General features: G+C 47.4%; 1 long non-coding RNA gene across 1 annotated transcript; it reads right to left on the bottom strand.

Annotated features, from left to right (window-relative positions):
- Positions 1-1,908: 1,908 nt before the first annotated feature.
- LOC310826864 lies at positions 1,909-5,063 on the bottom strand. Its single transcript, XR_014556043.1, has 3 exons — positions 4,567-5,063; positions 3,202-3,289; positions 1,909-1,997 (listed from the first exon to the last, which is right to left on the bottom strand). It is a non-coding gene; the product is annotated as an uncharacterized lncRNA (long non-coding RNA).
- Between the last annotated feature and the right edge of the window lie 20,853 nt (positions 5,064-25,916).

Here is a 25,916-nt window from a genome sequence, read left to right as displayed (position 1 = left end):
TCAATATATAGGTCATCTGGAAGCCCCATGTTGCTCCCTGCAGCCCCTGTTTTGCATCTGGGTCCTGTTGGTGGACTTTAAGGTTCTGGTAAAGAGCAAAGTTGATCCTGCAAACTAGAAAGCCATTCGCCCTCCTTCAGCATCTCTTTGGGATTGGGTCTTTAAAAATAGTGTTCCATGGCAAAATCTGTTCAAATGTAATGTTGATACTTGTTAACAGACTTGAGTAATTTTATGAAAGAGGCAGGAGATCAAGAAACAAGACTGTCGAGAACTTAGCATAAAGGCTAATCCAACTGTGTACTGAGAACCGATCCAATTAAATCATACATTTGCTATTCATCCCTTTTAATTAATGCTTCCCTGCCTCGTTTACGCCCACATTAAACCATCCCTGAATTATGGTTCTTGGCTCATGCAAGTTTGCATGACACAAGTCTCTATTAACCTTGCAAAGATGATGGTGGGAGGAACAAAGTGGGATTTATGTAACAAGGAAACACAGAACTCGTAAGTGAAGATTTAGCATGCTGCCTCACCCAGGCATTCCACATCACCATGCCTTCCAACCTTGGTTGGAGGAAAACTGTTACACTTTTTAAATGGGCAAGAAAAGCCCATATTAGGTAAATAACAGGAGCAAGAACAAGGATCTATTTCTAAAGCAAACAAACAAACAAACCAATCTACATGTGCATTTCTGCACTATATGGAAAGACAAAAATTACATTTAGGATTTGCAGGCTCAGTGGGCTTGTTCAGCTCATCTGAAGGTCACAAAAGTCAGTGACACCAAAAATTGAGCTCCTCTGCTGATCCTCATCCCATCTGAAATGGTGGGTGAGGATCTCCAGTTATCTATCTGAAGATGTGCTTTCTCTGGACCACCCCATTGACTCTGTTGACCAGTTTTGTCCATCAGGCTCCTCCTTTCATCAGCCCCCAGTTTTCCACAAGGCTGCAGCAGAGTGAGAGAGGAGAAATAGGAATAATAATACAGTGGTACCTCGGGTTAAGTACTTAATTCGTTCCGGAGGTCCGTTCTTAACCTGAAACTGTTCTTAACCTGAAACACCACTTTAGCTAATGGGGCCTCCTGCTGCTGCTGTGCCGCCGGAGAACAATTTCTGTTCTTATCCTGAAGCAAAGTTCTTAACCTGAAGCACTATTTCTGGGTTAGCGGAGTCTGTAACCTGAAGCGTATGTAACCTGAAGCATATGTAACCCGAGGTACCACTGTAATAATAATAATAATAATAATAATAATAATAATAATAATAATAAATGTATTAATATTATTTATACCCCGGCACTCTGGGTGGCTCCCAACAGAATATTAAAAACACAATAAAACATCAGAGATTAAAAACTTCCCTAAACAGGGCTGCCTTCAGATGTCTTCTAAAAGTCAGATAGTTGTTTATTTCCTTGACATCTGGTGGGAGGGCATTCCACAGGGTTGGTGCCACCACCGAGAAGGCCCTCTGCCTGGTTCCCTGTAACCTCACTTCCCAGAGTGAAGGAACCGCCAGAAGACTCTCGGAACTGGACCTCAGTGTCCAGGCTGAACAATGGGGGTGGAGGTATACTGGAAGCTATGCTGAGAAGCCAGCTAGTTTCTCACAGCCCACAGCCCCCGTCTAGCCTCCATTAAGGCAAGGAGGAGGCATGATCAGAGTTTTAAGGACACATTTCAGCCAGGCAAACACACTCCCAGAGGGTCTGAAGCAGGACTGGTGAGAGGGGTGGCCTGAGGAGAGAGCCTGTGGAGCTCCAGTGGCCAGACAAAGAAGTCCAGAGGTTCCCCACCCCTGCTTTGAATGAACAAATAAATACATTGTATAATGTTAAATATAGCAATCAGCATGGAAGCAGCCGCTGCATCACACCTCACAAAACGTACTCCATCAGTGCTCTTCCCTCCCTCCTGAGGTGACCAGGAGTCTCATGTTGACCCATGAAGCCCTAGTGGTGGCCAAGAGACTTATAATGATGAACTGGAAGAACAGAGATATGATTCACCTTAACCAATGCCTTGACAGCATGACAACGTTGGCAACATATGAACGGACAGCTTATAGATGCAGACTTTCTTTGGATAAATACAATGGTATCTGGAAAGAGTTTACACAGAATATCTTTCCTTTTTTGGTGATTGCTCATAGCTAATAATAATAATAATAATAATAATAATAATAATAATAATTTTTATTTATACCCTGCCCTTCCCAGCCAAGGCCGGGCTCAGGGCGGCTAACAAGCAATAATAAAAACAAGTTGAATGAATACAACTTAAAAACAAGATTAAAATACAACAATTAAAATATTGAAATATTAAAATATTAAAATGCAGCCTCATCACTGGAGGAGAAAGTAGAATTGTCTCCCATGAACATGGTCTTAACGGTGAGTCCGCAAGTGACTGTGGAGGCCAATTCTGGATCCACACGTCCTTCCACAGTGGGGACATAGGTTCACGGTGAGGGTTTTCCAAATGTGCCTTTCTCTTAGCATATTTCTCATCCTGGGTCTGAGCGTCTTCAAAGTCCATGACACCTTTGGTAAAGGTTGTTCTCCAATTGGAGTGCTCGCAGTACAGTGTTTCCCAATTGTCAGTGTTTAATTTTTAGATTTGCCTTGAGGGAGTCCTGAGGGAGTCCTTTAACCTCTTTTGTTGACCACCGGCACTGCGTTTCCATTTTTTAGTTGAGAATAGTTGCTTTGGAAGACAATAATCAGGAATCCGTACAACATGACCAGTCCAACGAAGTTGATGTTGAAGAATCGTTGTTTCGACACAGAATGTATTAGCATATGAACAGTTATATTAGGTTCTTGAACATATTAGGTTATTGACTCTCCTTCCTTTAAGGTTTTAAAGCACAGGTTAGATGGCCATCTGTCATGGATGCTTTAGCTGAGATTCCTGCATTGCAGGTGGTTGGACTAGATTTGAATAGTCTGATTTGAAAATACGAAAGAAAGAGAGAGTAGGGAAGGTCTTGAAATTGCCTCCAAAACAGCACCCGGGCAGCAGATTCAGCAGGTACACAAACCACCCGGCTACAGTCTCCCCCTTGATGGTTTAGGTGTATGGTGCTTTGATTTAATTTATAATAATTGCTTCTGCATTTGCATCTATTCATATGCAAGGTTTATGCAAAATTCATACCATACACAAAATTTATGCAAAAATGATACCTTCTTTTGTCCTCATTTGCTTGTTTGGTGATGCGTTCATACCCACTTCTCTGCCAATGTGGATCTACGCACCTCAGATTTGTGCTTACTGAACAGCAACGCAACACAGCAAACTGAGAGGAGTGTAAGGTAAAAGGTAAAGGACCCCTGGATGGTTAGGTCCAGTCAAAGGCGACTATGGGGTGTGACGCTCATCTCGTTTTCAGGCTGAGGGAGCTGGCATTTGTCCACAGACAGCTTATCAGGTCATGTGGCCAGCATGACTAAACTGCTTCTGGCACAACAGGACACTGCGACAGAAACCAGAGTGCACGGAGACGCCACTTACCTTCCTGCCACTGCGGTGCCTATTTGTCTACTTGCACTGGCGTGCTTTCAAACTGCTAGGTTGGCAGGAGCTGGGACAGAGCTCACCCCACTGTGGGGATTCAAACCGCCGACCTTCCAATCGGCAAGTCCAAGAGGCTCAGTGGTTTAGACCACAGCACCACCCACATCCCTAGAGGAGTATAAAAAGTAGTGATGCCTTTGGTGCCTCAGACGGAATCCTAAGCATCAGGTTCACCAAACTGAGTTCCACTGGAATCAATAGGATTTGTGGCCAAGTAGGCAAATATTTTGACAAACCTAGACAGCATCTTAAAAAGCAGAGACATCACCTTGCCAACAAAGGTCCGTATAGTTAAAGCCATGGTTTTCCCAGTAGTGATGTATGGAAGTGAGAGCTGGACCATAAAGAAAGCTGATCGCTGAAGAATCGATGCTTTTGAATTATGGTGCTGGAGAAAACTCTTGAGAGTCCCACAGACTGCAAGAAGATCATACCTCTCCATTCTGAAGGAAATCAGCCCTGAGTGCCCCCTGGAAGGACAGATCATGAAGCTGAGGCTCCAGTACTTTGGCCACCTCATGAGAAGAGAAGACTCCCTGGGAAAGACCCTGATGCTGGGAAAGATGGAGGGCACAAGGAGAAGGGGGGTGACAGAGGACGAGATGGTTGGACAGTGTTCTCAAAGCTACCAGCATGAGTTTGACCAAACTGCGGGAGGCAGTGGAAGACAGGAGGGCCTGGCGTGCTCTGGTCCAGGGGGTCACGAAGAGTCGGACACGACTAAACGACTAAACAACAACAGGCAAATATTTCCCCCACTTTACTGAAAACTCCCAGTGCAGTCCTCGGAAGTAAGCCTCAATGGGTTTGACAGCACTTACTCCCTGGTGATTGTGTCTTGGATTACAGCTTCAGCATCCCTTCTGCCCCCCCATGCCCCTGAGGCAGCAATCTGAACACCGAATCCACTGTGGTCAAACACTGTTATCTCAAAGTTAATAATCTGCTTTTACAAAAGCACTTGAATAGCTTACTGTTTCTGTAGAGATGACGGCGCAAGAGCTATTTCACCCAGTAGGTCTGCAAGAAAAAACATTCAGACATTCTCTGTAATGGAGCATTAGATTATTCTTTTCTTAAAAGGGAAACACTATTAAGGAAAATTTAAGCTATGGAACTGTTAAGGTCACCGTTGGACATTAGATGCCTTTTCTTGGAAACACAAACTCTGCGAAAGCGTCTCTCCAACAAAGAAGGGGAGAAAAAACAGCGTTTGATGGACTTAGATCTCAGTAATTTAAAAATCCTTCTGAACATGTCAGTGTGAGTTCAAAGTAGCTAAAATAGCTGCAAATGTGACGTGCTAGGAATCTGTGGCAGGGCTGAAACAATCAGAAGAGCAAACAAGTAATGAGAGCAAACCTCTAATCAGAAGCATTATACGCTGCTGTGTTTCTCCTTGTAGCTGCAGGAAAAGATGTTGTAAGGGATCTTTAAATAGAAAACCTGAGGCTAAATTCCACTTCATCTATCAAAAGCAGCTGCTAGGAGATGACCTAATTTTAGCAGCTTATCAGTTCCTTAGTGCTTGTTGGTTGATGTAACTTTGATCCTCTGATGCTAGATGACTTTTTGTGCTGAATATAGCTAGAATTTAATGTGAATCTTTTGGATGGCTGCCCAGCCAGACTGCATAATCCAAACAAAGTGGGTGGGTGCGTGGGTGGGTGGGGGAGAAAGAGCAGGACATGATTCGAGCTACTCACGTGTACAATAATACAGCCCTTTACGTACGCACACATGTGCACACACAGCCATTCATGTCGCCGAGCACAGATTTTAAATATAGTGTTCTCGGTTGGTTTCCTCTCCCCTCCCAAAGAACGCTTTGCTTTTCACATGGCAAAGACCTGAGCGTTTTAGGATTTAGCTGCTGCCAAGCTGTAATGATAATTGCAGGATGCCTGTAATGAATGTTTTCCAACCAAATCATTGTCATTTCATAGGGCTGTTATTTCTATTTATGTACAGATTAGCCAATGCCTTATCAAAGGGAGAAAGGCTTTGTTTTTGCTTTTTCCCAGTAATCTGCATTGTGAAGTTCCTTTTGTCTCCCTTTCTGTCCCCCCTCCCCTTTTCATGTAGATTCTCTAACTTGTTTTTCTGTTCTTTTTCTGGCTCCTCTATAAATCCATCTGGGGCACACATGCGACTGGCTGGGCATGTAGCCGATGCTTCGCACCGACTTACACACCCTCCCTGGCCTTATTTGTTAGTCATCAGGCCAGAGGAGGAGTTTGGTGCCCTATTTTCCCCCTTAACGTTATGAATAACACTATGTAAAGGGGGGGGGGCGGGTGCAAGGCTGAGGTCAGCCTGATTCATCGCTTTCCCTCAGACCAAGGAGGCAGCTCTCTCTTCTTCCAGGATCTCTCAGGGACCCGGGCCATTTTGGGGCATTGTTGACACTGAAAAGGCCCATGACTCACTGCGTTACCTTGAGCAAGTGAGCTATTACTCATTTACGTTTCTTAGTTAAGGCATGCAAATACAGTGGTACCTCGGGTTACATACGCTTCAAGTTACATATGTTAAGTTGTGGGTGAACATACCAGACGACACAGCGATTCTTCAAACAGCTCTTGTTTATTCACAGGCCAGGACAGAATTGAACTGAAGGGTTCAGTCAGCCTGCTTATATAGAGCTCCAGTACAACAGTACTGTAACAACTTTCTAAAACTATCCAATCACTGAACGTCACTTTTGATCCCTTCTTTGCATAACTATCTACAGTATCCCCCTGCTGGCCCAGGGTGAGAACATAACAACATACGCTTCAGGTTACAGACTCTGCTAACCCAGAAATAGTGCTTCAGGTTAAGAACTTTGCTTCAGGATGAGAACAGAAATCGTGCTCCGGAAGCGCAGCAGCAGGAGGAGGCCCCATTAGCTAAAGTGGTGCTTCAGGTTAAAAACAGTTTCAGGTTAAGAACAGACCTCCTGAATGAGTTAAGTACTTAACCCGAGGTACCACTGTATAGAACTATGAGGGAACTGAAGCTCATGCAGTCCAACCCAAAACTTTTACCTGATCTGCATTTCAGCACTCCCATGAGAAAAGTTAAGGATGCAGGTGGTGTTCTGTTCTAAACCACTGAGCCTCTTGAGCAGTTCGAATCCCCATGACGGGGTGAGCTCCCATTTCTCTGTCCCAGCTCCTGCCAACCTAACAGTTCAAAAGCACACTCCCTAGCATCCCACTGTCAGAGGATTGCCTCCTTCCATTCACCAGTTTGCCTCCTGCAAGTGGCAGAAACCTGGGCAGTGCTGAATGTCATATCCATTGCCAGGTGTGTCCTGCTGGAAACAGAAAAGGGCTTTCCCTTTGGCCTGCCTTTATATCCACTCAGTTGCCAAGTGCTTTTGTGACATCAGAAGAAACCCACAGCCAATGGCAACAGCTGGGGAGGCATCATCTTCATTGATTTGAGTCTCACAATGGCCTCACAATGGCGGGGGAACCTATCACTGACTGTGTGCTTGTTTATTCAGGAAGCGGGTGGCCCAGTGGTCTAAACCACTGAGACTTTTGGGCTTCCCAATAAGAAGGTTGGTGGTTTGAATCCTCGTGATAGGGTTAGCTCCCGTTGCTCTGTCCCAGCTCCTGCCAACCTAGCAGTTCGAAAGCATGCCAGTGCAAGTAGATAAATAGGTACTGCTGCGGCGGGAAGGTAAACAGCGTTTCTGTGCACTTTGGCTTCTGTCACGGTGTCCCGTTGTGCCAGAAGCAGTTTAGTCATGCTGACCACATGACCTGGAAAGCTGTCTGTGGACAAATGCCAGCTCTCTCAGTCTGAAAGAGCGATTTGCACCGCAACCCCACAGGGGTCCTTTACCTTTACCTTTTTATTCCCATGAGAACAACTCACACAGCGTGTGTACTTCATGAGAGTGTGTGGGGAGAACAGTCTTCTCTATGCTATTGTGCTCCAGAGATTTGTTGGGTAAGTTACATTTTATTTTGGTATTTTGTTTTACTGTTATTTATTATTTTTTGTTAATTTTTTATTATCTATCTATATCTATCATCTATCTATCTATCTATCTATCTATCTATCTATCTATCTATCTATCATCTATCTATCTATCTATCTATCTATCTATCTATCTATCTATCATCTATCTATCTATCTATCATCTATCTATCTATCTATCTATCTATCTATCTATCTATCTATCTATCTATCATCTCTATCTATCTATCTATCTATCTATCTATCTATCTATCTATCATCTATCTATCTATCTTTTGGTACTGTACAATTACCTTTCCCCTTTTGTCTTCCTATGGTAGCAGCAGAGCTAAATTTCATGACCACCATTGAATTTTCCCAGAATGCCACATATATTTATTTTTTATTCACCATTCCACATGTGTCTCGTGATGTGCAAAACTCAATAAAACAGCTTAAAAAACCCCAAAGAAAATAACATGATATAAAATTTAAAGCAGCACAATGTAGTCTCTATTCTCTCTCTCTTTTAGTTTATTTATTTGGTTTTTCAGTTTAAAGTTTTACAATCACATACAACATAAAAACAAGATTTCAAAGAATCACCTGGACTTCCCTCCTCCCTTTTGCTAATCATGTCCTCCTGCATCTTTTATGATAATCCATATATTTTACATCTCCATTATGTCCAAAATTCACCATTACACTACAAGTGTTATTCTAATCCTACTAATGGTTTTTCAGATAAATTATAAATTTTCCCTATTCCTTATTAAAATTTTGGTCTTCCTGATTTCTGATTCTTCCGGTCATTTTAGCCATTTTGGCATAATACATCAGCTGCATCTGCCATTCTTCTCTAGTCAGGACTTTATCTTCTTTCCATCTCTGGTCCAGTAACATCTGCACAGCCATGGTCGCACACAGAAATAGTCTTTTCTCTTCCTTTGGTATTTTGGCACCTAAAAAGTAGTCTCTATTCTCTCCCTTTAGTGATGTATGGAAGTAAGAGCTGGACCATAAAGAAGGCTGATCGCCGAAGAATTGATGCTTTTGAATTATGGTGCTGGAGGAGACTCTTGAGAGTCCCATGGACTGCAAGAAGATCAAACCTATCCATTCTTAAGGAAATCAGCCCTGAATGCTCACTGGAAGGACAGATTGTGAAGCTGAGGCTCCAATACTTTGGCCACCTCGTGAGAAGAGAAGACTCCCTGGAAAAGACCCTGATGTTGGGAAAGATGGAGGGCACAAGGAGAAGGAGACGACAGAGGACGAGATGGTTGGATAGTGTTCTCGAAGCTCCCAACATGAGTTTGACCAACCTGCAGGAGGCAGTGGAAGACAGGAGGGCCTGGCGTGCTCTGGTCCAGGGGGTCACGAAGAGTCGGACACAACTAAACAACTAAACAACAACAAATTTTCTCCCCTGGCTCTCTCACACAAAAAGATGCTGGGCGGCCATCTGTCATGGATGCTTTAGGTGAGATTCCTGCATTGCAAGGGGTTGGTCTAGATCAGGGCTGGATTTAGGTTTGATGAGGTCCTAAGCTACTGAAGGTAACGGGGCCCTTTATATGTCCAGCTGTCCTTTGTCAACAACAAATTGTCACTGTTTTTTGTGTTGAATATATGCTACATGGTAATTTGCGTGGACAGGCGGAGTCCCCAGATCCCGAGCGGTCCCCCCCCCCCGTCATGTGGAATAACGACTCAAGACAACGTGCTATGGGATTAAATTGGCCACAACTGTATTAAATTTCAAATGTTGGTAGACCTTGGCTCAAGCATTGGCCATTCTCCCTCCCCAGTCCCCAGCCGGGGACCTAGGGAGCATCAGGGTTATCCAGTTTGTGTGGGGGGGGATGGGCCGGCTCTGGAGAACATATGTTCAAGCAGAGATAGCCGCCCCCGTTACGCCGCCGCTGCAGGGGAGAGCAATGATGACCTTTCAGCGTATGGTCAAAGTCTCCCTTCAGAAACCCCTTTAATGGGGAACCCTGGTATCGCCGCCGCAAAGAGGAAGATGGACTAAAGGATTCAGCCCAAGGCCTGATACCGCCAAAGTTGTGACGTTTTGCTACGGGAAAGGCGAAACTTGCCAATCCAGGGAAATTCCTTTCCGGCCCTTTAACAGCGACCTTAACGTCACAGCACGCGCATACCTGTGAAGAAAAGTTAACCTGCAAAACCTGTGAAGGAAAGTTAACCTGCAAAATAAGACATTAACTGAGGGTGGGAGAAGCTCTGGAACCAAGTGAGGATTCCCAGGTAAGATCCTCCCTCTATTGTGTGGGCAGGTAATCCCTCCCCTACCTGGCCTGGTCTCCTTGGCAACGCTTCCCCCAGGTGGGATTGGACAACTGACTGAGGTAGGTGGAGACCTCCAGGTATCCCACCTGAGGGAAGGCAAAGCCAAGCCTATGCTGTTGGAGCCGCTCCAGATCCAGGGGCTGTGCGCGTCCATGCAAAGGGCGCCCCCCGTTTTATGTGGGGAGCGGTCATTATGGACCTAGTAGGTATCTAAAGCCATTTGCACATAACAAATAGGAGCCTACACAACACAAAACAAAACACTGTTGCTGTATGTAGGTTTTGTTTTATTTGTTTTTTATCTTATATTTTGAAATGTACATCCAGGTGTGTGTGTTTTTCCTTTACATTTTTGGGGGGACCCCAAGAGAATGGGGCCCTGAGCCATAGCTTGTTTAGCTTATGTAAATCTGGCACTGGTTTAGATAACCCTTGGGTCAAACTATATGATTCTCTAGTTCTATGTCCCAAAATGATGCAATGTTTGGGGCATTTGAGGGGAATAAAGCAGCTCTGTTATTGTTGCTGCTTGGGATAAATATGCTGTAAATGAGAGATGACTAGAAATTATGCACCTATTTGGTACTCAATGAATTCATTGAAGAACAAATAAAAATGCAGCCACAGGGGCCCCGTTCAGTTCCATTTTTTATTTGTTTCGAAATGAATGCAAACACCTCATTATATGTGCCAATGGCTATCAGAGCAAATCTAGGGGATGCTAGCGGCAGCACAAAGCCTTACTTTGAATGCACAAGTTTTCACAAGTTTGGAATGGCAGCTTTGCACACCGAGTCTAGTTCAGCTCACTGTGAAATTGCCTGTTGATTCACCTGACCTGCTGCCCGTGTTACCGCTGTTGTTGTTGTTTAGTCGTTTAGTCGTGTCCGACTCTTCGTGACCCCATGGACCAGAGAACGCCAGGCACCTCTGTCCTCCACTGCCTCCCGCAGTTTGCTCAAACTCATGCTGGTAACCTCGAAAACACTATCCAACCATCTCATCCTCTGTCGTCCCCTTCTCCTTGTGCCCTCCATCTTTCCCAACATCAGGGTCTTTTCTATGGAGTCTTCTCTTCTCACGAGGTGGCCAAAGTATTGGTGACTCAGCTTCAGGATCTGTCCTTCCAGTGAGCACTCAGGGCTGATTTCCTTCAGAATGGATAGGTTTGATCTTCTTGCAGTCCATGGGACTCTCAAGAGTCTCCTCCAGCACCATAATTCAAAAGCATCAATTCTTCGGCGATCAGCCTTCTTTATGGTCCAGCTCTCACTTCCATACATCACTACTGGGAAAAGCATAGCTTTTACTATACGGACCTTTGTTGGCAAGGTGATGTCTCTACTTTTTGAGATGCTGTCTAGGTTTGTCATTGCTTTCCGCCCAAGAAGCAGGCGTCTCTTAATTTCGTAGCTGCTGTCACCATCTGCAGTGATCATGGAGCCCAAGAAAGTAAAATTTCTCACTGCCTCCATTTCTTCCCCTTCTGTTTGCCAGGAGGTGATGGGACCAGTGACCATGGACATCTACATGGACATCTAAGTCTTGATCTACAGGGTGGCAACTGCAGTGATCATGGAGCCCAAGAAAGTAAAATCTCTCACTACCTCCATTTCTTCCCCTTCTATTTGCCAGGAGGTGATGGGACCAGTAGTAACACTTAATATAGCACTTTGAATTCAAAAGGCCGCCATTTTCTGCTGATTTCTTCCATACAATACATACCTGCCAAATACACTCTTTATATGTATATAGCCGTAATCTTAATAATTATGAAAATGATGATGATGATGATGATGATGATGATGATGATGATTTATATCCCACCCATCTGGCTGGGTTTCCCCAGCCACTCTGGGCGGCTTCTAACAAAAGATTAAAAATACATTAAAGGCTCAGTCATTAAAAACTTCCCTAAACAGGGCTGCCTTCAGATGTCTTCTAAACGTCAGATAGTTTTTTATTTCCTTGACATCTGATGGCAGGGTGTTCCATAGGGTGGGCGCCACTACCAAGAAGGCCCCCTGCCTGATTCCCTGCAACCTCACTTCTCACAGTGAGGGAACCAGAGAAGGCCCTCAGAGCTGGACCTCAGTGTCTGGGCTGAACGATGGTGATGGAGACGCTCCTTCAGGTATACTGAGCCGAGGCTGTTTCAGGCTTTAAAGCAGGGGTAGGCAAACTAACACCTGGGGGCCGGATCCGGCCCAATCACCTACTAAATTTGGCCTGCAGACGGTCTGGGAATCAGCATGTTTTTACATGAGTAGAATATGTGCTTTTATTTAAAATGCATCTCTGGGTTATTTGAGGGGCACAGGAATTTGTTCATTTCCCCCCAAAAAATATATTCCAGCCCCCCACAATGTCTGAGGGACAGTGGACCGGCCCCCTGCTGAAAAGGTTTGCTGACCCCTGCTTTAAAGGTCAGAACCGACACTTTGAATTGTGCTCAGAAACGTACTGGGAGCCAATGTAGGTCTTTCAAGATCAGTGTTATATGGTCTCAGCAGCTTAGGGCAGCCTAGGGCAAAGAGAGAACCCAAACTCAGACTTCCTAACTCCCCTCTGCCTTGGCCCACTTTGTTTTGCACTGCTTAGGGCAATTTCATTTTAATTCCTAAAATAACCGGAAGGTGTGAACCAGCCTATAAACTGCACATTTTAGCAGTTGTTTGCCCAGCTGGCACGTATTGGTTAGGCACATTTGAACCTGGAGAAAGGAATGAGGGCTGCATACCTCTCTCCTGGCCCACTGGAAAATGCTGCTAGGCAACATGACTAACTAGTTCAGTTGACAGATTTATACAATAAGCTGGCAAGAGTGATTTGGTAACCTAGATGCATCTCATTAACCTCAATGCAGCAGCTATCATTCTTCCACTTATGCTTAACCCAGAGACTTGCTATCCAGGTCTGTGGGTTAATTTAGAAGCTTCCAAGCCCTCCCTGTGGATTAATCTGCAAAGTGCATTTACAGCCATGGGCGTTTATGGCTAACTGAACATGGCTTTTAAAAAATGCTAACCAACCAGACAAAATGCATCCTATTGATACAGACCAGGTCCAAATAATTCTAAGGGATAGATTTTCTCTAAATCAGAATAATGTCCATAGAGGCCTGCACTCCATATGGATATTTAGGAACCCATGTGGCGTATCTGAGAGCCTATCAGCTTTAGAGATGAGGCATGTTAAAAAATGGTCAAAAAACATGAGCAATCAAGGGTGTTGACTGGTTGTAAACTGGTCACAGCCTGTCCTGTACTGGGATACCAACACAGATATGGTTACAATGAAGTGTAGAGACTAGGGGCACCAACTTGCACCCCCCCCCCCAATTGAGGGGGCCTGGCCACACGACTTGTCACATGACGCCGCAAGGTGGGTGCGAGATGGGTGGAGGGTGATCTTCACCCTGGTGGGGAATGTCATCCCCCTCAATATTGGCAGAGCTCAACCCACCGAGAATGCCGAATTCCCTTTTGCCCACTGTAGTTGGCACCCCTGGTAGAGGCAGCTATGCCAACAGAATGTCACAAAACAATATCGCACCACTTTTGTGGGAAGCGACTTTGGAAATGGGGTTAGGAAGGTGAAAAGTGATATTAGAGTTTGCATGGGTTGGGAAGGGGAAGTTCTATGGGGTTAAACTGGGGTGAATGACAGGGGGGCTAGTGAGCCAGCTGAGCAGGGGTGCAGCCCCTAACATGTTTATATTTGCACACTGTGTTCAGTTCAGGGCGTCTTCATCTGCAAAAGATTTGCAGCCGAGTCACAAAGAGTCTTCTCTTGCTCACAGCTTACAGTATTTGCAGTTTGTCTGCTTGCAATGACAATTTTTTTTTTTTTTTTTTGTAGAATTCATGGTTTAGTAATGGAGCATGAAATACGGGCACTGATATCTTTGGCACATTCTTTTGTTTTGTTAAGTTTTCAGCCCCGGTACACCATCTATTTAAAGACCTTGCCATAAATATATCTACTGAGCAGAAATATGCTGCAGCAGACAAATGACTGTTGCAGCTGAGGGAAGGCAAAAGAACATTTCCAGTGTCAATATAAATAAATGGAAGAAAAGGACTGCTCCTTCTTCTGCCAACTTACAAGGTTGACACTGGCTGGAGCTACTCATTCTGGCAATAGAAACTGTGTCACTGAAGAGAAACAGCCAGCCCTATTTTGCTCATAGCATGGCTAGAATAAATTCAGATGAATCCAAAAGGTGTAACTGAATGAGTAAGCCCCTACAGTTCTTTAATTTCAAAAGATCAACCGTGTCTGAAATGACACATTAATGGGCAAGTACCACTGACTTCAATAGAATGTATTCATTGTGATAGACCATAGCTCAATATTAGATAATATGCATTGCATGATAAATGTGTGGGATAACCAGCCTCATATAATCAACATGCTTAAGTCTAATTAAAGTATGAAGGGGTTAAGACCATAGAGCAAGCTGTCCTGCCTTAGCTCCCCTTGAGGAGGACTAGGCAATCAAATCTTTGGCTCCTCCCACCCTGTGAAGCTCAACGTGTGAGGAGATCTGAGCAGGTTATCCCCGTGCAGACCACATGGCACTCGCAAGCCACTCTTGAGTTTGTACACCGATAATTTAGGAACTTTCACCACTTTGGAACTAAACGAAGCTTTACTGCCTGTGCAACTTTTTCTGGATGCTGCATGGAAAAGCACATGAATTTGGAGAGCTTGTAAGTAAACATTTTTTCAACTTTCCACATTTGTGGTCTTTTTCTATGCTAGGTGAAGAGGGAAGGTTTTGCAACTCATGCTTCTTATAAGATATTCACCAGCCAATGCTATTAATGCTCTGCACCTGCCTACCGCTACTGCCGCCACCTCTACCTGCTGCCACTGCTTGCTGTCAAGTCCTCCACACCTGCCACTGCCTGCTCCTCTGCAACCTCCTTTTAATCCATTCTTCTTTTGTTGGTACTTCTCCATCCTTCCATCTCTGGGCTAGTAGCATTCTCGCTGCCATCTTTGCATACCTGGGCAGAATTTTTAATTTAATAGTTAATGTCCGGGTGTTTCTCTATTCTAGGCCAGAAGCAGAAGTGCTGTGGCGAAGTCGCTTCATTGTTGGCCCACTTGTTGGTTGCCTCTGTTGTAAACAAAAAATGTCCTTTTCCCTTATGGGGTATCCAAGAGCCCATATAGAGTCCTAACATAGTTCCCTATTGGTAGGAGAAGATAACAGGCCAACCAGAGAATATTGAGAAGCAAAGCAGCTAGTAAGCTTGATCTTTATTGATCTGTTACAACAGGGTGCTCCCCTCACCCATAGGAGAGGAGGAGGAACCCAGAAAAATGGTGCACGAGGCCTTATAAAGACTTTTGAAATTGCCACCCTGTAGATCAAGACTTAGATGTCCATGTAGATGTCCATGGTCACTGGTCCCATCACCTCCTGGCAAACAGAAGGGGAAGAAATGGAGGCAGTGAGAAATTTTACTTTCTTGGGCTCCATGATCACTGCAGATGGTGACAGCAGCTACGAAATTAAGAGACGCCTGCTTCTTGGGCGGAAAGCAATGACAAACCTAGACAGCATCTTAAAAAGCATAGACATCACCTTGCCAACAAAGGTCCGTATAGTAAAAGCTATGCTTTTCCCAGTAGTGATGTATGGAAGTGAGAGCTGGACCATAAAGAAGGCTGATCGCCGAAGAATTGATGCTTTTGAATTATGGTGCTGGAGGAGACTCTTGAGAGTCCCATGGACTGCAAGAAGATCAAACCTATCCATCCTGAAGGAAATCAGCCCTGAGTGCTCACTGGAAGGACAGATCCTGAAGCTGAGTCACCAATACTTTGGCCACCTCATGAGAAGAGAAGACTCCATAGAAAAGACCCTGATGTTGGGAAAGATGGAGGGCACAAGGAGAAGGGGACGACAGAGGATGAGATGGTTGGATAGTGTCTTCGAAGCTACAAACATGAGTCTGGCCAAACTGCGGGAGGCAGTGGAAGACAGAAGTGCCTGGCGTGCTCTGGTCCATGGGGTCACGAAGAGTTGGACACGACTAAACGACTAAACAACAACAACAACAGATCAAGACTACTCCCAGAAACATCATACATACATCACAGAAGGGATGTAACCTAAGACAACTCCTCAGATACATCATACCTACATCACAGAAAAGGCAGTCTTAAAACAGAAATTTTAATGTTGTTTTTCTCCTGTCTGTTTATCTCCTGTCTGGCAGGTTACTTGATTGGATACCCTGGGTAGCCTGGCCAGTCTTTTGTAATGATAAATACTTAGTTCCTGGGCCAGGTCACAGGCTCACACCCTATTCATATCTTAAATGTGCCCTTAAGACAGGATTTGTGAGAATTTACAATGGGAGGTTTCCCACTTTGACCTTGCAGAGAAAACATTTGCTCAGTTTAGGAATCAAAATGGCTCCAGGTTGGTCTTCCTGTGCTGATTTATGTACGTGCTTGGTTGGTACACTTATGAACATTACCATATATCTAAGACCATAAAATTCCTATCACCCCCCCCCCCCCCAAAAAAGCACAACAACTTTGGAAGATCGCTCAAAAAAAGCTCAGCAACTGTGTCTGGATTTTTACTTCTTGAAAGATGGCAGCCCTAAAGCTGTCTGCTGGAATGTTGAAGCCACGCCTCTTCCTATGCTCTGTCTGTTTATTTGCCATCAAATATCCCGCCGGACATTTATTACGGTCGTAGATCAGCACGATGCAAGTGAAGCCACGTGTAAAACATTAAATGAACTCAAATATTACAAGATGCATTAATGGACCTTCTTCCACAGGAAACCAAACCGGGGTAAGTGTTGCTTGCCTAGAATTCCCCACCACTCAGAGACATGAGATGAGCAATGTTGTTTCTTTGAAGGCACCTGAGAGGAAGCCATGTGGGCAGATGTGCCCCCCTTCCTTCTCCCTCCCCAACCTCCCAGAGGCCTGCTCCATATCTGAGAATAGCATTAAGTTGAAGAGATGAAGGCAAGAAGCGATTGCTATGCTTTTAAAAGTCCGAGATGAGACTTCTAACACGGGCGTCTAAGAAGCCAACTCGTGTGTGTATGCTTCCTTCACTTGCTGGTTTCACAGGCAAGATCTCCTTCGGGAATAATGATGGGAAAAGAGCAAAGCACTCAGGCAAGGAAGGACTATATTCACACTGTAACAACCGAATCGTGCTCTTTTCCTGTTTGGTCTCTCTACACCCACCCTACTTTTGCAGATATGCATCAGTGTCACTTCCAAAATCTAAGTGTGCAGGCTGGCTCATCTCATGGCTGGGAATAGCTACAAGTCTGAGACCTTTTCAAGTACAGTATGTGTATCTTGTTTCACTTCGTTGCTCTGCTTCATTACTATGGTAATCTCCGTGAGTGTTTATATAAGGCTTGTTCCCTAGGTTAGAAAGCAAGAATTGCTTTCATTGTTGGGCTTCCTCCAATATCTCCATCATTAATTATAAACACATTTTCCCCGTCAAATCTTTTCACACCCTTTGATCTCCAGCTAGCTATTTAAAGACCTGGGTAACAGTACAACACCAGCATTTGGCAAGAGCCATGACGTCTGAGTGAGGAAAATGTCCTGGATGGAAATACTTATCTTTTTTAAACATATTATTATTCTACAGCCACCTCATACACCTCACACTGGGTTTCTCAGTGGTTTCTGACCATTCCTCTGAGCAGTTGGATTTTTTGTTGTTGTTATCAGGAGATTTCACACAAAGCACCCTGATTTGGCAGAAAGGGCCCATGGATAAAGTTGGGTGTGTATTAAGGCTGACTCTGTGTGCTCCTGGGAAGTTGTTTGCTGCAATCAGATGGAAGCAGAATTTAAAGTGCAAATCTATGCATCTCTAGTCAAAAGTAAGCCCAAAGTGAGTTCACTGGTGTTATGTACTGAAGTTCTCACCCTGGGCTAGCAGGGGGATACTGTAGATAGTTATGCAAATGAAGGATCAAAAGTGCCGTTCAGTGATTGGATAGTTTGTGTGCAAATGACGGATCAAAAGTGACGTTCAGTGATTGGATAGTTCTAGAAAGTTGTTACAGTAACAAGGTACTGGAGCTCTATATAAGCAGGCTGACTGAGCCCTTCAGTTCAGTTCAGTTCTGGCCTTTGAATAAACAAGAGCTGTTTGAAGAATCGCTGTGTCGTCTGATATGTTCGCCCACAACCTAACAACTGGGACTGTGAGCACATCATTTATTTAAATCACACACCTCTCCTCCTCAAAGAAACCTGGGAATTGTCGTTTGTTAAGGGTGCTGGAAATTATAACTATGTGAGGGATAAACTACAGCTCCCATGATTCTTTGGCAGTAGGGATTATGCTGTCAATGTACACAGCCTTGGGCTTACACCCAGCTAAGTGTGGACAGTAGTGTCTTTGTACTTTAACAGCTTGGCTCCAGAACAAATCAGCTCCCGAACGCCACAAACCCAAAATAAAGTGTTCCAGTTTGCAAAAGTTTTTTGGAAGCTGAATGTCCAACCGCTGTATAGGTGAATCATAAAATAGTAGGTTTAGAAGGGATCACAAGGGTCGTCTTGTCCAACCCCCTGCAATTCAGGAATCTTTTGTTCAACATAGGCTCGAACTCACGTGTGTTTGCTCTACCAACTGAGCCACTGGTTGGGATGGTGCAAAGCTTGAAATGGTTGCATGGTTCACAATTGCAATTCAAGGAGGAGGAGGGGAAGAATTAACGGGCAGTTGCTCTGGCTGCGACGAGGAAACCAGTAATTAAAGCACCCCCTAAGTAATTACAATTAAGACTCTGTTCAAGAATGCCGAGGCAACACAAGCTGATAGAAAGAAAGTAATTAAGACCAGAAGCTGTCTTAAAAGAAAGGGGCAAGGAGGAAATTCCTAATAAAAGGGTCAGTAGTGCTTTGCTGAAGGGATGCAGGTGGCGCTGTGGGTTAAACCACAGAGCCTAGAAGGTCGGAGGTTCGAATCCCCGTGATGGGGTGAGCTCCCGTTGCTTGGTCCCAGCTCCTGCCAACCTAGCAGTTCGAAAGCATGTCAAAGTGCAAGTAGATAAATAGGTACCACTCCAGCGGGAAGGTAAACGGCGTTTCCGTGCGCTGCTCTGGTTCACCAGAAGCGGCTTAGTCATGCTGGCCACATGACCCGGAAACTGTACGCCGGCTCCCTCGGCCAATAAAGTGAGATGAGCGCTGCAACCCCAGAGTCGGTCACAACTGGACCTAATGGTCAGGGGTCCCTTTACCTTTACCTTTACCCCTGCCCAGAGAGAGAGAGAGAGAGAGAGAGAGAGCGAGCACATGGAAAACACTAGAATGGAATGGGTTGGCATCTATGTTGTCTGGATTCCCTGTAAAAACGAATGAACAAATGATTTTGGAGGAAATGGCTACAGTCTCATCAGCCTTAAGATTCCCAGCTTCTGCTCCAGTGGCTGACTCTGGGCCAACCAAGTTCTGCCCAACATTGCGGGGGAACCCGTTGCACACGTGTGATGCCTCACGCATTGACACACAGTATCATGTCATGATTGCCACACCGCCTGCCACGGGATATAGTAAGGTCTGCTGCTGTGAGACTTGGCTCCTCAGGATTGATGGAGCTCAACCCCATCCCAACAGACTTTGGCGGGGGAAGGGGCTGAAGACATCTCAGTTCTATGGAGTTGGCACCTATAACTGAAACTAGAGTACTACCACTGTGTTTTTCTTGCTCGTTCTCCAGTGGTGGGGTGCGGGTGGTGCTGTGATCTAAACCACTGAGCCTTTTGGGCTTGCTGATCAGAAGGTCAGTGGTTGGAATCCCCGTGATGGGGTGAGCTCCCGTTGCTTTGTCCCAGCTTCTGCCAACCTAGCATTTTGAAAACACACCAGTGCAAGTAGATACAGTGGTACCTCGGGTTACATACGCTTCAGGTTACATACGCTTCAGGTTATAGACTCCGCTGACCCAGAAATAATACCTTGGGTTAAGAACTTTGCTTCAGGATGAGAACAGAAATCGCGCTGTGGCGGCATGGTGGCAGTGGGAGGCACCATTATCTAAAGTGGTGCTTCAGGTTAAGAACAGACCTCCAGAACGAATTAAGTACATAACCAGAGGTACCACTGTAAATAGGTAACACTGTGCTCTGGTTTCAGTCACGGTGTCCCATTGCACCAGAAGTGGTTTAGTCATGCTGGCCACATGACCTGGAAAGCTGTCAGCCTGAAAGCAGAGATGAGCGCTGCAACCCCATACTGTAGTCGCCTTTGACTGGACTTAACCATCCAGGGGTCCTTTACCTTTAGCATTTCCCTTTTATCCAGTGGTGGTTTGAGATCCACTGATGTCTGGAAAACATGGAACAAAGAGGTTGTCATCATCCCTTTCAATATAAACTAGCAGGTGGCACTAACAGGTGACAACATGCACAACCTTACATTTAAAGCACCATGATGCCAGTTGTGGCTGTCCCCAAAGAATTCTGAAAACTCTAGTTTATTGAGGGTGCCGAGAGTTGTTAGGAAACCCCTGATCCCATCCCACAGCTACAAATCCCAGAGTTCCTTGTGAAGAGGGATTGATTGTGAAGCCACTTGGAGAATCGTAGCTCTGCAAGGGGTCCAGGACTCCCCCCTACAACTTCTCAGCACCTTTAACAAATTATAATTCCCAGGATTCTACGGCTGTTGAAAGTGGTATCGCAGTACTTTAAATGCACAATGGCAAAAGTCAGAATCCTTAGTGGTGCTTTTTGGAATTATTAGGGGAATCAGTTCTGTGTTCTTTTCTGACACTGATATTAGAGACAGGAGTTTTTGTTAGGATCTTGCTGAACTTAATAGCAAATCAGCCTTTTAATGGAATTAGACTTTCACTTTTTTCTTCTTTTCTTTTTAGTATAAAAGGGCATGCTTTCATTACTTGACATTTCAACTCTCTCTGCTTGTTTTAAGACAGTGCACGAGATTATTACAAGTGATTATTAGTTCACGGTAGTGGGAACAGGACGAAAGCGTAATCACATGTCTTGCATATTGTCAGGACTGCCGCTAGGTCCCAGCTCACAGAGGACCAACGCCCAGTGGATATTATATACAAAAGTCTTTATTGAAGTTTAGTTTCCATTTCCAAGCTCTGGGCGCGCAGGCCCACGTCTTAACGCTAGACCGGCTAAGTCCCCTCTGACTCACTGCTCCACCCACACCAGTTTAAGATTCTAGCCCGGCTCCACCTCTTGCGCTGCTCTTTCCTGCGTTGGGTCCTTCTGCCCTCTGGGGTTCCCTCCTTCCTGGACTCCTCTGACGCGGAGCCTCCTGAGTCTTGCCCCTCCCTCCGGCGGGCTTAGGACCTGGCTCCCTTCCCGGGCTCCCCGCTGTGCCGCGCTCCTGTACATTTGAACTTGGCGCGCGCGCCCAGCCGGTGACTTTCCTTCTGACCGTTTCCCCGCTTCCTGATGTGGGTGTTGCCAAACCTGACTCCTCTCCTCCCTCTGGTGGTGAGGACACTGGTCCCGACTCCTGGGACTCCCCCTCCCCACTGCGCTCTGGTGGAGACGCTGGCCCTGATCTCCAGCTGCTGTTCAGGGACTCCCCGCTGGCCCCTCCCTCTTGAGGTTTCTCCCTTGGAATCTCCCTTGCTCTGGCCACCGGCGCTCCCTTCTGTGAGTCCTCCGATTCGCTAGAGAGGCTTGTGGAATAACTCTGGCCACTGTCACTGCCTGCGCCCCCCTCGTACTCCTCCTCCTCACTCTCCATTTGCTCCCCCTCCTGTGTCTCTCCTTCTGAACCCCTGACATCCATCCCCCCCTCGAAGCCCCCCCTTCCCCCCTCCCCCTCTTCCGGTGCGGGTTCCGGGTGCTCCATTGTTGTAGGGGTGAGTCCAGGATACAGCTCGTCCCCTGAGGCTTGCAACCATCGAGATAAGTCCGGGAAGTCCCCCATGGGCTCGTCGACGACGACCTCCTCCGCTTCCATCTCCTGCGCGGTGTGCTCGAAATCTGCGCTCGACCCCAAATCACCCAAGAACCCTCCTCCCCCTGTTGCTTGATGGGGGTCCACCTCCCAGGGCCCCTTCGGCATGTCTCTGCGCCAGCCCACTTCGGGTTGGTCCTCCCACCAATAAGATCCCCCCGTGCCAAAACCTGAAAGTGATCCCTCCGGAGAGCTGCCTCCCGGAGCCGAGTCCTCAGCTGACGAGAAACCCCGGAAAGTGCTGGCCGAGAGTGTGGGTGTGAACAAACAATCCTCGAAAAAGCCCGCCGGCATAGGCTTGTGCGGGAAAAGTGTGTGGAATTCTTCCTTGAGCAACTGCTCTTCCACTGCGTAATCCGGCACCCACCTGTTGGCGCTGGCCGGGGTGTCCTCTGTGGCGAGAAGATATTCAATCCCGTCCTCCCCCCACCTTGAGTCTAAAATCTCAGTGGCTTCATTAAGTGGCTCCCCTTTCGGCGACCCCCCTTTTTTGGGCGCTTCTCTGAGCGGGTCTGGCGCCTTCCCCGGTGCTTGAAACCTGTGGGGCTCTCTGTAGGGCGTGAGCACTGATCTATGAAAGACCGGGTGCATTCTGGAACCCTCCGGGAGTGTCAACCGGAAGGCCACTGGGTTGATCTGCGCCTCTACTTGGTAAGGCCCTAGCTGCTTGTGCCCTAGTTTCTTCTTGGCTAACGATCTGGCTGGAACTGCTTGTGCTGCCAACCAGACCCAGTCTCCCACCTGGATGTCCTCCCCAACCCTCCTGTGTCGATCTGCCTGCACTTTGTAAGCCTGTTTTGCCAACTCTAACTGCCTCCTGAGCTGCTCGTGGATCTCCTGCAACTCCGCTGCCACTTCCTCTGCTCCCTGTGGCTCCCCCTCCCGCACTGTGTCCAGACCCGGGAAGGTTCTGGGATGCCTCCCGTAGTTGGCAAAAAATGGGGTCACCCCCGTGGACCCGTGCTTCGTGTTGTTGTAGGCAAACTCGGCCAACGGTAGATAGTCCACCCAGGTCGATGGCTGCTGGTTCGCGTAGCATCTCAGGTACTGCTGCATGATGGCGTTGACCCTTTCCGCCTGCCCGTTAGTTTGCGGGTGTCTCGTCGACGCCAGGCTGACCTTGACGTTCAGGAATCCCATCAGCTTTTGCCAGAAGTTGGAGATGAACTGGCGCCCCCGGTCGGACAAAATAGACCGTGGTAGGCCGTGCACCTTGAACACGTGGTCTATGAACATCTTAGCGGTCTGCTCGGCCGTGGCCACCTTCGCGCACGGAATGAAGTGGGCCATCTTGGTGAACAGGTCCACTACCACGAGCACTGCCGTCTTGCCCCTTGAGCTGGGTAGATCTGTGACAAAGTCCAGGGCCACCCTCTCCCACGGTACGAACGGTGTCTGTAGCGGTTCCAACAGGCCCGCCGGCGGCTGGTGCACAGGCTTAGCCCTTTGGCAGGTGTCGCACCTATTGACATAGTCCGCGACATCCCCCCGCATCTTAGGCCACCAAAAGTCTCTGGCTACTAAGTCCACCGTCTTCTCCTTGCCGAAGTGCCCCGCGCTGGGCGCGTCGTGCAGCTGTTGCAGGACCTTCGCGCGGAGGCTGTCTCCTGGTACGTAGAGGACTCCCTTGCGTAGGAGCAGGCCGTCGCGCACTTGGAATTCGTCGCCCCTCGCCTTGCCACTGCACACCTCCTCCATCTTGGCTCGGGCGAACGAGTCCGTTTGCAGCGCGCGGCGCACCGCGTCCAGGTCCACCGTGGCTGACGCGCATGCCCACGCCTGTGGTGTGAAAATGTGCTTGGCCGCCGCCGGTGCCTCTGCCTCCAGATACTGCGGTTTTCTGGACAGCGCGTCCGCCAAGACGTTGCTGTTTCCTGGGATGTACTCAATTCTGAAGTCGAAATCTGCAAAGAACTCCGCCCAGCGGATGTGTCGCTGGTTCAGGAACCTCGCCGTGCGCCAGTACTCCAAGTTCTTATGGTCTGTGCGGACCTGCACCGTGTGCTTGGCTCCGACGAGGAAGTGCCGCCACGCCTTGAAGGCTGCATGTATGGCCAGCAACTCCCTGTCCCAAATGGTGTAGTTCTGCTCCGCTTTGCTGAGTTTTCTGGAGTAGAAAGCGCACGGCCTCCAGTCCCCCTGGTGGTCTTGCTGCAACAGAACGGCTCCCACGGCCCTGTCTGAGGCGTCCGTCTCCACTCTCATGGGCCTGCTGGGATTTACGTGCAGTAGGTTCTCTTCGGAAGCGAAGAGCTGCTTGAGCTTCTGAAAGGACTGCTCTGCCTGCTCCGTCCAGATGAACCTCTTCTTCTTGGAACTGAGGGTGTCGGTGATGGCCGCTGTCTGCATGGCGAAACCCTTGATGAACTTGCGATAAAAGTTGGCAAAACCGACAAACCTCTGTACTTCCTTCCTATTGCGTGGGCTCTTCCAATCCAGTACTGCACGTACCTTGGCACCGTCCATAGCCAGTCCCTTGTCGGACAGTTTGTAGCCCAAGAAATCCACCTCCGTCTTGTCGAACTGGCACTTCTCCAGCTTGGCGTACAGCCTGTGCTCCCGCAGCCTCTGCAGAACTTCCCTAACATCTCTCTCGTGAGCCTCCGGCGATTCCGAGAAGATTAGGATGTCATCCAGGAAGCAGACGCACTTCTTGTAGAGGAGACCCGCCAAGACATGATGCATGAAGGCTTGAAAGCAGTGGGAACCATTTTTTAATCCAAAAGGCATAACTCTGTATTCATAAGTGCCCAGCGGCGTAAACATGGTTGTTTTCCACTCGTCGCCTTCCCGTACGCGAATGAGATTGTACGCTCCGCGCAGATCCAACTTGGTAAAGATGCGACCCTTCCTCACCGTCGCCAGCAGGTCATCGATCTTGGGCATAGGGAAGGCTGAGGGCTTGGTCTTGAGGTTCAAGAAGCGGAAATCAACGACCAGCCTCTTTTGGGGCGTGTCCCGCTTCTTTACAAAGAACACGGGACTGCCTCCTGCCGCCTTGGACTCCCGGATGAATCCCCGCTTCAGGTTGTGATCTATGAACTCCCTGAGCTCTTGCAATTCATCCTCAGACATGGAGTACAGTTTCCCCGTCGGGAGCGTCGCCCCGGGCAGGAGGTCGATCTTGCAGTCGTAGGGTCTGTGGGGTGGCAGCTTATCCGCCTCTTTCTCGCAGAAGACCTCCAAAAACTCCTTGTATTTGTTAGGCACCGCTTGCAACATGCCCAAGTTCAGCTGTGGTCCATCCTCGTGCCCCTCATCTTCCAAGTCCGCCAGGATGCAGTGTTCTGCGCAGTAAGAGGAGCCGAAGGTCAGTTGCCGCTGGTACCAAGCTAATGCCGGGCTGTGCCTATCCAGCCAACTCATTCCCAACACTATGGGCGTGTCTGACAGGCGGGTGACGTTGAAGCTGATGACCTCACGGTGGTTTCCAATGCGCATCACCATTGGCGGCGTCTGCTGTAGCACTTGCCCTCCCAGTAGCTCCCTGCCGTCCACTGTGATGACTTTCAGAGGTACCGCCGCTGGCAGAAGGGCTATGCCATGTTGCTGGAGGAACTGCATGTCTATAAAATCTGCATTGCTCCCCGAGTCGATGGTGATGGGAATTTCCACAAGTAGCCCATTGGGGAGCTGAAGGGATGCGGTGAGCTGCACTACTGGTTTGGGTGGGAGGGGGTCGGTGGGCTGTAAGATCCCTGGGGATTGCTTCACTGACTTGTCTGGCTGGTCCCCAGAGACGCCATCTCCAGCCAGACAGTGGAGTTTTCCTGCTGCGACTCCCTCTGCTGAATTGCGTCTGTTACTGTCGCTGCGGCTGCAGTATGCTTGTGAAACCGCTGGGGACACTCTTTTGCCATATGCTGAGCACTGTCGCAGATGTAGCACTTCCTGGTTCCTCTAGGAGGCTTCATCTTGACTGCTCCCGGAGTTAGGGCTCCGACTGTGGAGTGAGCCTTAGCACCACCTATCTCCATCGGCTCCTCTCCCCCTCCCAGCGGAGGCATGGATCGAGCGCGCGCCGCCTCCTTGGGGAAGGGAGGCAGTCCTCTCGCTGGCGTGCGTCCCAAATGCCCTTCCTCCC

The sequence above is a fragment of the Podarcis gaigeae genome, assembly GCF_964106915.1.
Source record: "Podarcis gaigeae genome assembly, chromosome: 11".
Classification (NCBI taxonomy): domain Eukaryota; kingdom Metazoa; phylum Chordata; class Lepidosauria; order Squamata; family Lacertidae; genus Podarcis; species Podarcis gaigeae.
This window is presented reverse-complemented; position numbering and strand designations above follow the sequence as displayed.